This window comes from Meriones unguiculatus, chromosome 7 (genome assembly GCF_030254825.1).
Source record: "Meriones unguiculatus strain TT.TT164.6M chromosome 7, Bangor_MerUng_6.1, whole genome shotgun sequence".
In the NCBI taxonomy this organism is placed as follows: domain Eukaryota; kingdom Metazoa; phylum Chordata; class Mammalia; order Rodentia; family Muridae; genus Meriones; species Meriones unguiculatus.
In genome coordinates, this window is record NC_083355.1 from 49,450,244 (window position 1) to 49,464,469 (window position 14,226).

The following is a 14,226-nucleotide window of genomic DNA, read 5'->3' on the forward strand; positions in this document are numbered from 1 at the left end:
TCTATAGACATTTCGTTGCAAGCGGGTTTTTAAGTGCTCTGAAGGCATTTCGTTGCAAGCGGGTTTTTAAGTGCTCTGGAGCCATTTCGTTGCAAGCGGGTTTTTAAGTGCTCTGGAGTCTTTTCGTTGCAAGCGGGTTTTTAAGTGTTCTGGAGTCATTTCTTTGCAAGCGGGTTTTTAAGTGCTCTGAAGGCATTTAGTTGCAAGCGGGTTTTTAAGTGCTCTGGATTCATTTCGTTGCAAGTGGGTTTTTACGGGTTCTGGAGTCATTTCGTTGCAAGCGGGTTTTTACATACTTCTCAGACATTTCACTGGAAGCGGGTTTTTTAAGTGCTTTGCAGGCATTTCGTTGTAAGCGGGTTTTTAAGTACTCTGGAGTCATTTCGTTGCAAGCGGGTTTTTACGTGTTCTGGAGTCATTTCGTTGCAAGCGGGTTTTTAATTGCTCTGAAGGCATTTCGTTGCAAGCGGGTTTTTAAGTGCTCTGGAGTCATTTCGTTGCAAGCGGGTTTTTAAGTGCTCTATAGACATTTCGTTGCAAGCGGGTTTTTAAGTGCTCTGAAGGCATTTCGTTGCAAGCGGGTTTTTAAGTGCTCTGGAGCCATTTCGTTGCAAGCGGGTTTTTACGTGTTTTGGAGTCATTTCGTTGCAAGCGGGTTTTTACATACTTCTCAGACATTTCACTGGAAGCGGGTTTTTTAAATGCTCTGTAGGCATTTCGTTGCAAGCGGGTTTTTAAGTACTCTGGAGTCATTTCGTTGCAAACGGGTTTTTACGTGCTCTGGAGTCATTTCGTTGCAAGCGGGATTTTACATATTTCTCTGACATTTAACTGGAAGCGAGTATTTTAAGTGCTCTGGAGTCATTTCGTTGCAAGCGGGTTTTTACATACTTCTCAGACATTTCACTGGAAGCGGGTTTTTTAAGTGCTCTGGAGTCATTTCGTTGCAAGCAGGTTTTTAAGTACTCTGGAGTCATTTCGTTGCAAGCGGGTTTTTAAGTGCTCTGGAGTCATTTCGTTGCAAGCGGGTTTTTAAGTGCTCTGGAGTCATTAGGTTGCAAGCGGGTTTTTAAGTGCTCTGGAGTCATTTTGTTGCAAGCGGGTTTTTAAGTGCTCTGGAGTCTTTTCGTTGCAAGCGGGTTTTTAAGTGTTCTGGAGTCATTTCTTTGCAAGCGGGTTTTTAAGTGCTCTGAAGGCATTTCGTTGCAAGCAGGTTTTTAAGTGCTCTGAAGGCATTTCGTTGTAAGCGGGTTTTTATGTGCTCTGGAGTCATTTCGTTGCAAGCGGGTTTTTACGTGTTCTGGAGTCATTTCATTGCAAGCGGGTTTTTACATACTTCTCAGACATTTCACTGGAAGCGGGTTTTTTAAATGCTCTGTAGGCATTTCGTTGCAAGTGGGTTTTCAAGTACTCTGGAGTCATTTCGTTGCAAACGGGTTTTTACGTGCTCTGGAGTCATTTCGTTACAAGCGGGTTTTTACATATTTCTCTGACATTTAACTGGAAGCGAGTATTTTAAGTGCTCTGGAGTCATTTCGTTGCAAGCGGGTTTTTACGTGCTCTGGAGTCATTAGGTTGCAAGCGGGTTTTTAAGTGCTCTGGAGTCATTTCGTTGCAAGCGGGTTTTTAAGAGCTCTGGAGTCATTTCGTTGCAAGCGGGTTTTTTCGTGTTCTGGAGTCATTTCGTTGCAAGTTGGTTTTTATATACTTCTCAGACATTTCACTGGAAGCTGGTTTTTTAAGTGCTCTATAGGCATTTCGTTGCAAGCGGGTTTTTAAGTACTCTGGAGTCATTTCGTTGCAAGCGGGTTTTTAAGTTCTCTGGAGTCATTTTGTTGCAAGCGGGTTTTTAAGTGCTCTGGAGTCTTTTCGTTGCAAGCGGGTTTTTAAGTGTTCTGGAGTCATTTCTTTGCAAGCGGGTTTTTAAGTGCTCTGAAGGCATTTAGTTGCAAGCGGGTTTTTAAGTGCTCTGGATTCATTTCGTTGCAAGTGGGTTTTTACGGGTTCTGGAGTCATTTCGTTGCAAGCGGGTTTTTACATACTTCTCAGACATTTCACTGGAAGCGGGTTTTTTAAGTGCTTTGCAGGCATTTCGTTGTAAGCGGGTTTTTAAGTACTCTGGAGTCATTTCGTTGCAAGCGGGTTTTTACGTGTTCTGGAGTCATTTCGTTGCAAGCGGGTTTTTAATTGCTCTGAAGGCATTTCGTTGCAAGCGGGTTTTTAAGTGCTCTGGAGTCATTTCGTTGCAAGCGGGTTTTTAAGTGCTCTATAGACATTTCGTTGCAAGCGGGTTTTTAAGTGCTCTGAAGGCATTTCGTTGCAAGCGGGTTTTTAAGTGCTCTGGAGCCATTTCGTTGCAAGCGGGTTTTTAAGTGCTCTGGAGTCATTTCGTTGCAAGCGGGTTTTTAAGTGTTCTGGAGTCATTTCGTTGCAAGCGGGTTTTTAAGTGCTCTGGAGTCATTTCGTTGCAAGCGGGTTTTTAAGTGCTCTGGAGTCATTTCGTTGCAAGCGGGTTTTTAAGTGCTCTGGAGTCATTTCGTTGCAAGCGGGTTTTTAAGTGCTCTGGAGTCATTTCGTTGCAAGCGGGTTTTTAAGTGCTCTGGAGTCATTTCGTTGCATGCGGGTTTTTAAGTGCTCTGAAGGCATTTCGTTGTAAGCGGGTTTTTAAGTGCTCTGGAGTCATTTCGTTGCAAGCGGGTTTTTACTTGTTTTGGAGTCATTTCGTTGCAAGCGGGTTTTTACATACTTCTCAGACATTTCACTGGAAGCGGGTTTTTTAAATGCTCTGTAGGCATTTCGTTGCAAGCGGGTTTTTAAGTACTCTGGAGTCATTTCGTTGCAAACGGGTTTTTACGTGCTCTGGAGTCATTTCGTTGCAAGCGGGATTTTACATATTTCTCTGACATTTAACTGGAAGCGAGTATTTTAAGTGCTCTGGAGTCATTTCGTTGCAAGCAGGTTTTTACATACTTCTCAGACATTTCACTGGAAGCGGGTTTTTTAAGTGCTCTGGAGTCATTTCGTTGCAAGCAGGTTTTTAAGTACTCTGGAGTCATTTCGTTGCAAGCGGGTTTTTAAGTGCTCTGGAGTCATTAGGTTGCAAGCGGGTTTTTAAGTGCTCTGGAGTCATTTTGTTGCAAGCGGGTTTTTAAGTGCTCTGGAGTCTTTTCGTTGCAAGGGGGTTTTTAAGTGTTCTGGAGTCATTTCTTTGCAAGCGGGTTTTTAAGTGCTCTGAAGGCATTTCGTTGCAAGCAGGTTTTTAAGTGCTCTGAAGGCATTTCGTTGTAAGCGGGTTTTTATGTGCTCTGGAGTCATTTCGTTGCAAGCGGGTTTTTACGTGTTCTGGAGTCATTTCATTGCAAGCGGGTTTTTACATACTTCTCAGACATTTCACTGGAAGCGGGTTTTTTAAATGCTCTGTAGGCATTTCGTTGCAAGTGGGTTTTCAAGTTCTCTGGAGTCATTTCGTTGCAAACGGGTTTTTACGTGCTCTGGAGTCATTTCGTTGCAAGCGGGTTTTTACATATTTCTCTGACATTTAACTGGAAGCGAGTATTTTAAGTGCTCTGGAGTCATTTCGTTGCAAGCGGGGTTTTACGTGCTCTGGAGTCATTTCATTGCAAGCGGGTTTTTACATACTTCTCAGACATTTCACTGGAAGCGGGTTTTTTAAGTGCTCTGCAGGCATTTCGTTGTAAGCGGGTTTTTAAGTACTCTGGAGTCATTTCGTTGCAAGCGGGTTTTTAAGTGCTCTGGAGTCATTTCGTTGCAAGCGGGTTTTTAAGTGCTCTGGAGTCATTTCGTTGCAAGCGGGTTTTTAAGTGCTCTGGAGTCATTTCGTTGCAAGCGGGTTTTTAAGTGCTCTGGAGTCATTTCGTTGCAAGCGGGTTTTTAAGTGCTCTGGAGTCATTTCGTTGCAAGCGGGTTTTTAAGTGCTCTGGAGTCATTTCGTTGCAAGCGGGTTTTTAAGTGCTCTGGAGTCATTTCGTTGCAAGCGGGTTTTTAAGTGCTCTGGAGTCATTTCGTTGCAAGCGGGTTTTTAAGTGCTCTGGAGTCATTTCGTTGCATGCGGGTTTTTAAGTGCTCTGAAGGCATTTCGTTGTAAGCGGGTTTTTAAGTGCTCTGGAGTCATTTCGTTGCAAGCGGGTTTTTACGTGTTTTGGAGTCATTTCGTTGCAAGCGGGTTTTTACATACTTCTCAGACATTTCACTGGAAGCGGGTTTTTTAAATGCTCTGTAGGCATTTCGTTGCAAGCGGGTTTTTAAGTACTCTGGAGTCATTTCGTTGCAAACGGGTTTTTACGTGCTCTGGAGTCATTTCGTTGCAAGCGGGATTTTACATATTTCTCTGACATTTAACTGGAAGCGAGTATTTTAAGTGCTCTGGAGTCATTTCGTTGCAAGCGGGTTTTTACATACTTCTCAGACATTTCACTGGAAGCGGGTTTTTTAAGTGCTCTGGAGTCATTTCGTTGCAAGCAGGTTTTTAAGTACTCTGGAGTCATTTCGTTGCAAGCGGGTTTTTAAGTGCTCTGGAGTCATTTCGTTGCAAGCGGGTTTTTAAGTGCTCTGGAGTCATTAGGTTGCAAGCGGGTTTTTAAGTGCTCTGGAGTCATTTTGTTGCAAGCGGGTTTTTAAGTGCTCTGGAGTCTTTTCGTTGCAAGCGGGTTTTTAAGTGTTCTGGAGTCATTTCTTTGCAAGCGGGTTTTTAAGTGCTCTGAAGGCATTTCGTTGCAAGCAGGTTTTTAAGTGCTCTGAAGGCATTTCGTTGTAAGCGGGTTTTTATGTGCTCTGGAGTCATTTCGTTGCAAGCGGGTTTTTACGTGTTCTGGAGTCATTTCATTGCAAGCGGGTTTTTACATACTTCTCAGACATTTCACTGGAAGCGGGTTTTTTAAATGCTCTGTAGGCATTTCGTTGCAAGTGGGTTTTCAAGTACTCTGGAGTCATTTCGTTGCAAACGGGTTTTTACGTGCTCTGGAGTCATTTCGTTGCAAGCGGGTTTTTACATATTTCTCTGACATTTAACTGGAAGCGAGTATTTTAAGTGCTCTGGAGTCATTTCGTTGCAAGCGGGGTTTTACGTGCTCTGGAGTCATTTCATTGCAAGCGGGTTTTTACATACTTCTCAGACATTTCACTGGAAGCGGGTTTTTTAAGTGCTCTGCAGGCATTTCGTTGTAAGCGGGTTTTTAAGTACTCTGGAGTCATTTCGTTGCAAGCGGGTTTTTAAGTGCTCTGGAGTCATTTCGTTGCAAGCGGGTTTTTAAGTGCTCTGGAGTCATTTCGTTGCAAGCGGGTTTTTAAGTGCTCTGGAGTCATTTCGTTGCAAGCGGGTTTTTAAGTGCTCTGGAGTCATTTCGTTGCAAGCGGGTTTTTAAGTGCTCTGGAGTCATTTCGTTGCAAGCGGGTTTTTAAGTGCTCTGGAGTCATTTCGTTGCAAGCGGGTTTTTAAGTGCTCTGGAGTCATTTCGTTGCAAGCGGGATTTTAAGTGCTCTGGAGTCATTTCGTTGCATGCGGGTTTTTAAGTGCTCTGAAGGCATTTCGTTGTAAGCGGGTTTTTAAGTGCTCTGGAGTCATTTCGTTGCAAGCGGGTTTTTACGTGTTTTGGAGGCATTTCGTTGCAAGCGGGTTTTTACATACTTCTCAGACATTTCACTGGAAGCGGGTTTTTTAAATGCTCTGTAGGCATTTCGTTGCAAGCGGGTTTTTAAGTACTCCTGAGTCATTTCGTTGCAAACGGGTTTTTACGTGCTCTGGAGTCATTTCGTTGCAAGCGGGATTTTCCATATTTCTCTGACATTTAACTGGAAGCGAGTATTTTAAGTGCTCTGGAGTCATTTCGTTGCAAGCGGGTTTTTACATACTTCTCAGACATTTCACTGGAAGCGGGTTTTTTAAGTGCTCTGGAGTCATTTCGTTGCAAGCAGGTTTTTAAGTACTCTGGAGTCATTTCGTTGCAAGCGGGTTTTTAAGTGCTCTGGAGTCATTTCGTTGCAAGCGGGTTTTTAAGTGCTCTGGAGTCATTTCGTTGCAAGCGGGTTTTTAAGTGCTCTGGAGTCATTTCGTTGCAAGCGGGTTTTTAAGTGTTCTGGAGCCATTTCGTTGCAAGCGGGTTTTTAAGTGCTCTGGAGTCATTTCGTTGCAAGCGGGTTTTTACGGGTTCTGGAGTCATTTCGTTGCAAGCGGGTTTTTACATACTTCTCAGACATTTCACTGGAAGCGGGTTTTTTAAGTGCTCTGCAGGCATTTCGTTGTAAGCGGGTTTTTAAGTACTCTGGAGTCATTTTGTTGCAAGCGGGTTTTTAAGTGCTCTGGAGACATTTCGTTGCAAGCGGGTTTTTAAGTGCTCTGGAGTCATTTCGTTGCAAGCGGGTTTTTACGTGTTCTGAAGTCATTTCGTTGTAAGCGGGTTTTTAAGTGCTCTGAAGGCATTTCGTTGTAAGCGGGTTTTTAAGTGCTCTGGAGTCATTTCGTTGCAAGCGGGTTTTTACGTGTTTTGGAGTCATTTCGTTGCAAGCGGGTTTTTACATACTTCTCAGACATTTCACTGGAAGCGGGTTTTTTAAATGCTCTGTAGGCATTTCGTTGCAAGCGGGTTTTTAAGTACTCTGGAGTCATTTCGTTGCAAACGGGTTTTTACGTGCTCTGGAGTCATTTCGTTGCAAGCGGGATTTTACATATTTCTCTGACATTTAACTGGAAGCGAGTATTTTAAGTGCTCTGGAATCATTTCGTTGCAAGCGGGTTTTTACATACTTCTCAGACATTTCACTGGATGCGGGTTTTTTAAGTGCTCTGGAGTCATTTCGTTGCAAGCAGGTTTTTAAGTACTCTGGAGTCATTTCGTTGCAAGCGGGTTTTTAAGTGCTCTGGAGTTATTTCGTTGCAAGCGGGTTTTTAAGTGCTCTGGAGTCATTTCGTTGCAAGCGGGTTTTTAAGTGCTCTGGAGTCATTTCGTTGCAAGCGGGTTTTTACGTGCTCTGGAGTCATTAGGTTGCAAGCGAGTTTTTAAGTGCTCTGGAGTCATTTTGTTGCAAGCGGGTTTTTAAGTGCTCTGGAGTCTTTTCGTTGCAAGCGGGTTTTTAAGTGTTCTGGAGTCATTTCTTTGCAAGCGGGTTTTTAAGTGCTCTGAAGGCATTTCGTTGCAAGCGGGTGTTTAAGTGCTCTGGAGTCATTTCGTTGCAAGCGGGTTTTTAAGTGCTCTGGAGTTATTTTGTTGCAAGCGGGTTTTTAAGTGCTCTGGAGTCTTTTCGTTGCAAGCGGGTTTTTAAGTGTTCTGGAGTCATTTCTTTGCAAGCGGGTTTTTAAGTGCTCTGAAGGCATTTCGTTGCAAGCGGGTTTTTAAGTGCTCTGGAGTCATTTCGTTGCATGCGGGTTTTTAAGTGCTCTGAAGGCATTTCGTTATAAGCGTGTTTTTATGTGCTCTGGAGTCATTTCGTTGCAAGCGGGTTTTTACGTGTTCTGGAGTCATTTCATTGCAAGCGGGTTTTTACATACTTCTCAGACATTTCACTGGAAGCGGGTTTTTTAAATGCTTTGTAGGCATTTCGTTGCAAGCGGGTTTTCAAGTACTCTGGAGTCATTTCGTTGCAAACGGGTTTTTACGTGCTCTGGAGTCATTTCGTTGCAAGTGGGTTTTTACATATTTCTCTGACATTTAACTGGAAGCGAGTATTTTAAGTGCTCTGGAGTCATTTCGTTGCAAGCGGGGTTTTACGTGCTCTGGAGTCATTTCATTGCAAGCGGGTCTTTACATACTTCTCAGACATTTCACTGGAAGCGGGTTTTTTAAGTGCTCTGCAGGCATTTCGTTGTAAGCGGGTTTTTAAGTACTCTGGAGTCATTTCGTTGCAAGCGGGTTTTTAAGTGCTCAGGAGTCATTTCGTTGCAAGCGGGTTTTTAAGTGCTCTGGAGTCATTTCGTTGCAAGCGGGTTTTTAAGTGCTCTGGAGTCATTTCGTTGCAAGCGGGTTTTTAAGTGCTCTGGAGTCATTTCGTTGCAAGCGGGTTTTTAAGTGCTCTGGAGTCATTTCGTTGCAAGCGGGTTTTGAAGTGCTCTGGAGTCATTTCGTTGCAAGCGGGTTTTGAAGTGCTCTGGAGTCATTTCGTTGCAAGCGGGTTTTTAAGTGCTCTGGAGTCATTTCGTTGCAAGCGGGTTTTTAAGTGCTCTGGAGTCATTTCGTTGCATGCGGGTTTTTAAGTGCTCTGAAGGCATTTCGTTGTAAGCGGGTTTTTAAGTGCTCTGGAGTCATTTCGTTGCAAGCGGGTTTTTACGTGTTTTGGAGTCATTTCGTTGCAAGCGGGTTTTTACATACTTCTCAGACATTTCACTGGAAGCGGGTTTTTTAAATGCTCTGTAGGCATTTCGTTGCAAGCGGGTTTTTAAGTACTCTGGAGTCATTTCGTTGCAAACGGGTTTTTACGTGCTCTGGAGTCATTTCGTTGCAAGCGGGATTTTACATATTTCTCTGACATTTAACTGGAAGCGAGTATTTTAAGTGCTCTGGAGTCATTTCGTTGCAAGCAGGTTTTTACATACTTCTCAGACATTTCACTGGAAGCGGGTTTTTTAAGTGCTCTGGAGTCATTTCGTTGCAAGCAGGTTTTTAAGTACTCTGGAGTCATTTCGTTGCAAGCGGGTTTTTAAGTGCTCTGGAGTCATTAGGTTGCAAGCGGGTTTTTAAGTGCTCTGGAGTCATTTTGTTGCAAGCGGGTTTTTAAGTGCTCTGGAGTCTTTTCGTTGCAAGGGGGTTTTTAAGTGTTCTGGAGTCATTTCTTTGCAAGCGGGTTTTTAAGTGCTCTGAAGGCATTTCGTTGCAAGCAGGTTTTTAAGTGCTCTGAAGGCATTTCGTTGTAAGCGGGTTTTTATGTGCTCTGGAGTCATTTCGTTGCAAGCGGGTTTTTACGTGTTCTGGAGTCATTTCATTGCAAGCGGGTTTTTACATACTTCTCAGACATTTCACTGGAAGCGGGTTTTTTAAATGCTCTGTAGGCATTTCGTTGCAAGTGGGTTTTCAAGTTCTCTGGAGTCATTTCGTTGCAAACGGGTTTTTACGTGCTCTGGAGTCATTTCGTTGCAAGCGGGTTTTTACATATTTCTCTGACATTTAACTGGAAGCGAGTATTTTAAGTGCTCTGGAGTCATTTCGTTGCAAGCGGGGTTTTACGTGCTCTGGAGTCATTTCATTGCAAGCGGGTTTTTACATACTTCTCAGACATTTCACTGGAAGCGGGTTTTTTAAGTGCTCTGCAGGCATTTCGTTGTAAGCGGGTTTTTAAGTACTCTGCAGTCATTTCGTTGCAAGCGGGTTTTTAAGTGCTCTGGAGTCATTTCGTTGCAAGCGGGTTTTTAAGTGCTCTGGAGTCATTTCGTTGCAAGCGGGTTTTTAAGTGCTCTGGAGTCATTTCGTTGCAAGCGGGTTTTTAAGTGCTCTGGAGTCATTTCGTTGCAAGCGGGTTTTTAAGTGCTCTGGAGTCATTTCGTTGCAAGCGGGTTTTTAAGTGCTCTGGAGTCATTTCGTTGCAAGCGGGTTTTTAAGTGCTCTGGAGTCATTTCGTTGCAAGCGGGTTTTTAAGTGCTCTGGAGTCATTTCGTTGCAAGCGGGTTTTTAAGTGCTCTGGAGTCATTTCGTTGCATGCGGGTTTTTAAGTGCTCTGAAGGCATTTCGTTGTAAGCGGGTTTTTAAGTGCTCTGGAGTCATTTCGTTGCAAGCGGGTTTTTACGTGTTTTGGAGTCATTTCGTTGCAAGCGGGTTTTTACATACTTCTCAGACATTTCACTGGAAGCGGGTTTTTTAAATGCTCTGTAGGCATTTCGTTGCAAGCGGGTTTTTAAGTACTCTGGAGTCATTTCGTTGCAAACGGGTTTTTACGTGCTCTGGAGTCATTTCGTTGCAAGCGGGATTTTCCATATTTCTCTGACATTTAACTGGAAGCGAGTATTTTAAGTGCTCTGGAGTCATTTCGTTGCAAGCGGGTTTTTACATACTTCTCAGACATTTCACTGGAAGCGGGTTTTTTAAGTGCTCTGGAGTCATTTCGTTGCAAGCAGGTTTTTAAGTACTCTGGAGTCATTTCGTTGCAAGCGGGTTTTTAAGTGCTCTGGAGTCATTTCGTTGCAAGCGGGTTTTTAAGTGCTCTGGAGTCATTAGGTTGCAAGCGGGTTTTTAAGTGCTCTGGAGTCATTTTGTTGCAAGCGGGTTTTTAAGTGCTCTGGAGTCTTTTCGTTGCAAGCGGGTTTTTAAGTGTTCTGGAGTCATTTCTTTGCAAGCGGGTTTTTAAGTGCTCTGAAGGCATTTCGTTGCAAGCAGGTTTTTAAGTGCTCTGAAGGCATTTCGTTGTAAGCGGGTTTTTATGTGCTCTGGAGTCATTTCGTTGCAAGCGGGTTTTTACGTGTTCTGGAGTCATTTCATTGCAAGCGGGTTTTTACATACTTCTCAGACATTTCACTGGAAGCGGGTTTTTTAAATGCTCTGTAGGCATTTCGTTGCAAGTGGGTTTTCAAGTACTCTGGAGTCATTTCGTTGCAAACGGGTTTTTACGTGCTCTGGAGTCATTTCGTTGCAAGCGGGTTTTTACATATTTCTCTGACATTTAACTGGAAGCGAGTATTTTAAGTGCTCTGGAGTCATTTCGTTGCAAGCGGGGTTTTACGTGCTCTGGAGTCATTTCATTGCAAGCGGGTTTTTACATACTTCTCAGACATTTCACTGGAAGCGGGTTTTTTAAGTGCTCTGCAGGCATTTCGTTGTAAGCGGGTTTTTAAGTACTCTGGAGTCATTTCGTTGCAAGCGGGTTTTTAAGTGCTCTGGAGTCATTTCGTTGCAAGCGGGTTTTTAAGTGCTCTGGAGTCATTTCGTTGCAAGCGGGTTTTTAAGTGCTCTGGAGTCATTTCGTTGCAAGCGGGTTTTTAAGTGCTCTGGAGTCATTTCGTTGCAAGCGGGTTTTTAAGTGCTCTGGAGTCATTTCGTTGCAAGCGGGTTTTTAAGTGCTCTGGAGTCATTTCGTTGCAAGCGGGTTTTTAAGTGCTCTGGAGTCATTTCGTTGCAAGCGGGTTTTTAAGTGCTCTGGAGTCATTTCGTTGCATGCGGGTTTTTAAGTGCTCTGAAGGCATTTCGTTGTAAGCGGGTTTTTAAGTGCTCTGGAGTCATTTTGTTGCAAGCGGGTTTTTACGTGTTTTGGAGTCATTTCGTTGCAAGCGGGTTTTTACATACTTCTCAGACATTTCACTGGAAGCAGGTTTTTTAAATGCTCTGTAGGCATTTCGTTGCAAGCGGGTTTTTAAGTACTCTGGAGTCATTTCGTTGCAAACGGGTTTTTACGTGCTCTGGAGTCCTTTCGTTGCAAGCGGGTTTTTACATATTTCTCTGACATTTAACTGGAAGCGAGTATTTTAAGTGCTCTGGAGTCATTTCGTTGCAAGCGGGTTTTTACATACTTCTCAGACATTTCACTGGAAGCGGGTTTTTTAAGTGCTCTGGAGTCATTTCGTTGCAAGCAGGTTTTTAAGTACTCTGGAGTCATTTCGTTGCAAGCGGGTTTTTAAGTGCTCTGGAGTCATTTCGTTGCAAGCGGGTTTTTAAGTGCTCTGGAGTCATTTCGTTGCAAGGGGGTTTTTACGTGCTCTGGAGTCATTAGGTTGCAAGCGGGTTTTTAAGTGCTCTGGAGTCATTTCGTTGCAAGCGGGTTTTTAAGAGCTCTGGAGTCATTTCGTTGCAAGCGGGTTTTTTCGTGTTCTGGAGTCATTTCGTTGCAAGTTGGTTTTTACATACTTCTCAGACATTTCACTGGAAGCTGGTTTTTTAAGTGCTCTATAGGCATTTCGTTGAAAGCGGGTTTTTAAGTACTCTGGAGTCATTTCGTTGCAAGCGGGTTTTTAAGTTCTCTGGAGTCATTTTGTTGCAAGCGGGTTTTTAAGTGCTCTGGAGACTTTTCGTTGCAAGCGGGTTTTTAAGTGTTCTGGAGTCATTTCTTTGCAAGCGGGTTTTTAAGTGCTCTGAAGGCATTTAGTTGCAAGCGGGTTTTTAAGTGCTCTGGATTCATTTCGTTGCAAGTGGGTTTTTACGGGTTCTGGAGTCATTTCGTTGCAAGCGGGTTTTTACATACTTCTCAGACATTTCACTGGAAGCGGGTTTTTTAAGTGCTTTGCAGGCATTTCGTTGTAAGCGGGTTTTTAAGTACTCTGGAGTCATTTCGTTGCAAGCGGGTTTTTACGTGTTCTGGAGTCATTTCGTTGCAAGCGGGTTTTTAAGTGCTCTGAAGGCATTTCGTTGCAAGCGGGTTTTTAAGTGCTCTGGAGTCATTTCGTTGCAAGCGGGTTTTTAAGTGCTCTATAGACATTTCGTTGCAAGCGGGTTTTTAAGTGCTCTGAAGGCATTTCGTTGCAAGCGGGTTTTTAAGTGCTCTGGAGCCATTTCGTTGCAAGCGGGTTTTTAAGTGCTCTGGAGTCATTTCGTTGCAAGCGGGTTTTTAAGTGCTCTGGAGTCATTTCGTTGCAAGCGGGTTTTTAAGTGCTCTGGAGTCATTTCGTTGCAAGCGGGTTTTTAAGTGCTCTGGAGACATTTCATTGCAAGCGGGTTTTTAAGTGCTCTGGAGTCATTTCGTTGCAAGCGGGTTTTTACATACTTCTCAGACATTTCACTGGAAGCGGGTTTTTTAAGTGCTTTGCAGGCATTTCGTTGTAAGCGGGTTTTTAAGTACTCTGGAGTCATTTCGTTGCAAGCGGGTTTTTAAGTGCTCTGGAGTCATTTCGTTGCAAGCGGGTTTTAAGTGCTCTGGAGTCATTTCATTGCAAGCGGGTTTTTAAGTGCTCTGAAGGCATTTCGTTGTAAGTGGGTTTTTAAGTGCTCTGGAGTCATTTCGTTGCAAGCGGGTTTTTACGTGTTCTGGAGTCATTTCGTTGCAAGCGGGTTTTTAAGTGCTCTGAAGGCATTTCGTTGCAAGCGGGTTTTTAAGTGCTCTGGAGTCATTTCGTTGCAAGCGGGTTTTTAAGTGCTCTATAGACATTTCGTTGCAAGCGGGTTTTTAAGTGCTCTGAAGGCATTTCGTTGCAAGCGGGTTTTTAAGTGCTTTGGAGCCATTTCGTTGCAAGCGGGTTTTTAAGTGCTCTGGAGTCATTTCGTTGCAAGCGGGTTTTTAAGTGTTCTGGACTCATTTCGTTGCAAGCGGGTTTTTAAGTGCTCTGGAGTCATTTCGTTGCAAGCGGGTTTTTAAGTGCTCTGGAGTCATTTCGTTGCCAGCGGGTTTTTAAGTGCTCTGGAGTCATTTCGTTGCAAGCGGGTTTTTAAGTGCTCTGGAGTCATTTCGTTGCAAGCGGGTTTTTAAGTGCTCTGGAGTCATTTCGTTGCAAGCGGGTTTTTAAGTGCTCTGGAGTCATTTCGTTGCAAGCGGGTTTTTAAGTGCTCTGGAGACATTTCGTTGCAAGCGGGTTTTTAAGTGCTCTGGAGTCATTTCGTTGCAAGCGGGTTTTTAAGTGCTCTGGAGTCATTTCGTTGCAAGCGGGTTTTTAAGTGCTCTGGAGACATTTCGTTGCAAGCGGGTTTTTAAGTGCTCTGGAGTCATTTCGTTGCAAGCGGGTTTTTAAGTGCTCTGGAGTCATTTCGTTGCAAGCGGGTTTTTAAGTGCTCTGGAGTCATTTCGTTGCAAGCTGGTTTTTAAGTGTTCTGGAGCCATTTCGTTGCAAGCGGGTTTTTAAGTGCTCTGGAGTCATGTCGTTGCAAGCGGGTTTTTACGGGTTCTGGAATCATTTCGTTGCAAGCGGGTTTTTACATACTTCTCAGACATTTCACTGGAAGCGGGTTTTTTAAGTGCTCTGCAGGCATTTCGTTGTAAGCGGGTTTTTAAGTACTCTGGAGTCATTTCGTTGCAAGCGGGTTTTTAAGTGCTCTGGAGTCATTTCGTTGCAAGCGGGTTTTTAAGTGCTCTGGAGTCATTTCATTGCAAGCGGGTTTTTAAGTGCTCTGAAGGCATTTCGTTGTAAGTGGGTTTTTAAGTGCTCTGGAGTCATTTCGTTGCAAGCGGGTTTTTACGTGTTCTGAAGTCATTTCGTTGTAAGCGGGTTTTTAAGTGCTCTGAAGGCATTTCGTTGCAAGCGGGTTTTTAAGTGCTCTGGAGTCATTTCGTTGCAAGCGGGTTTTTAAGTGCTCTATAGACATTTCGTTGCAAGCCGGTTTTTAAGTGCTATGAAGGCATTTCGTTGCAAGCGGGTTTTTAAGTGCTCTGGAG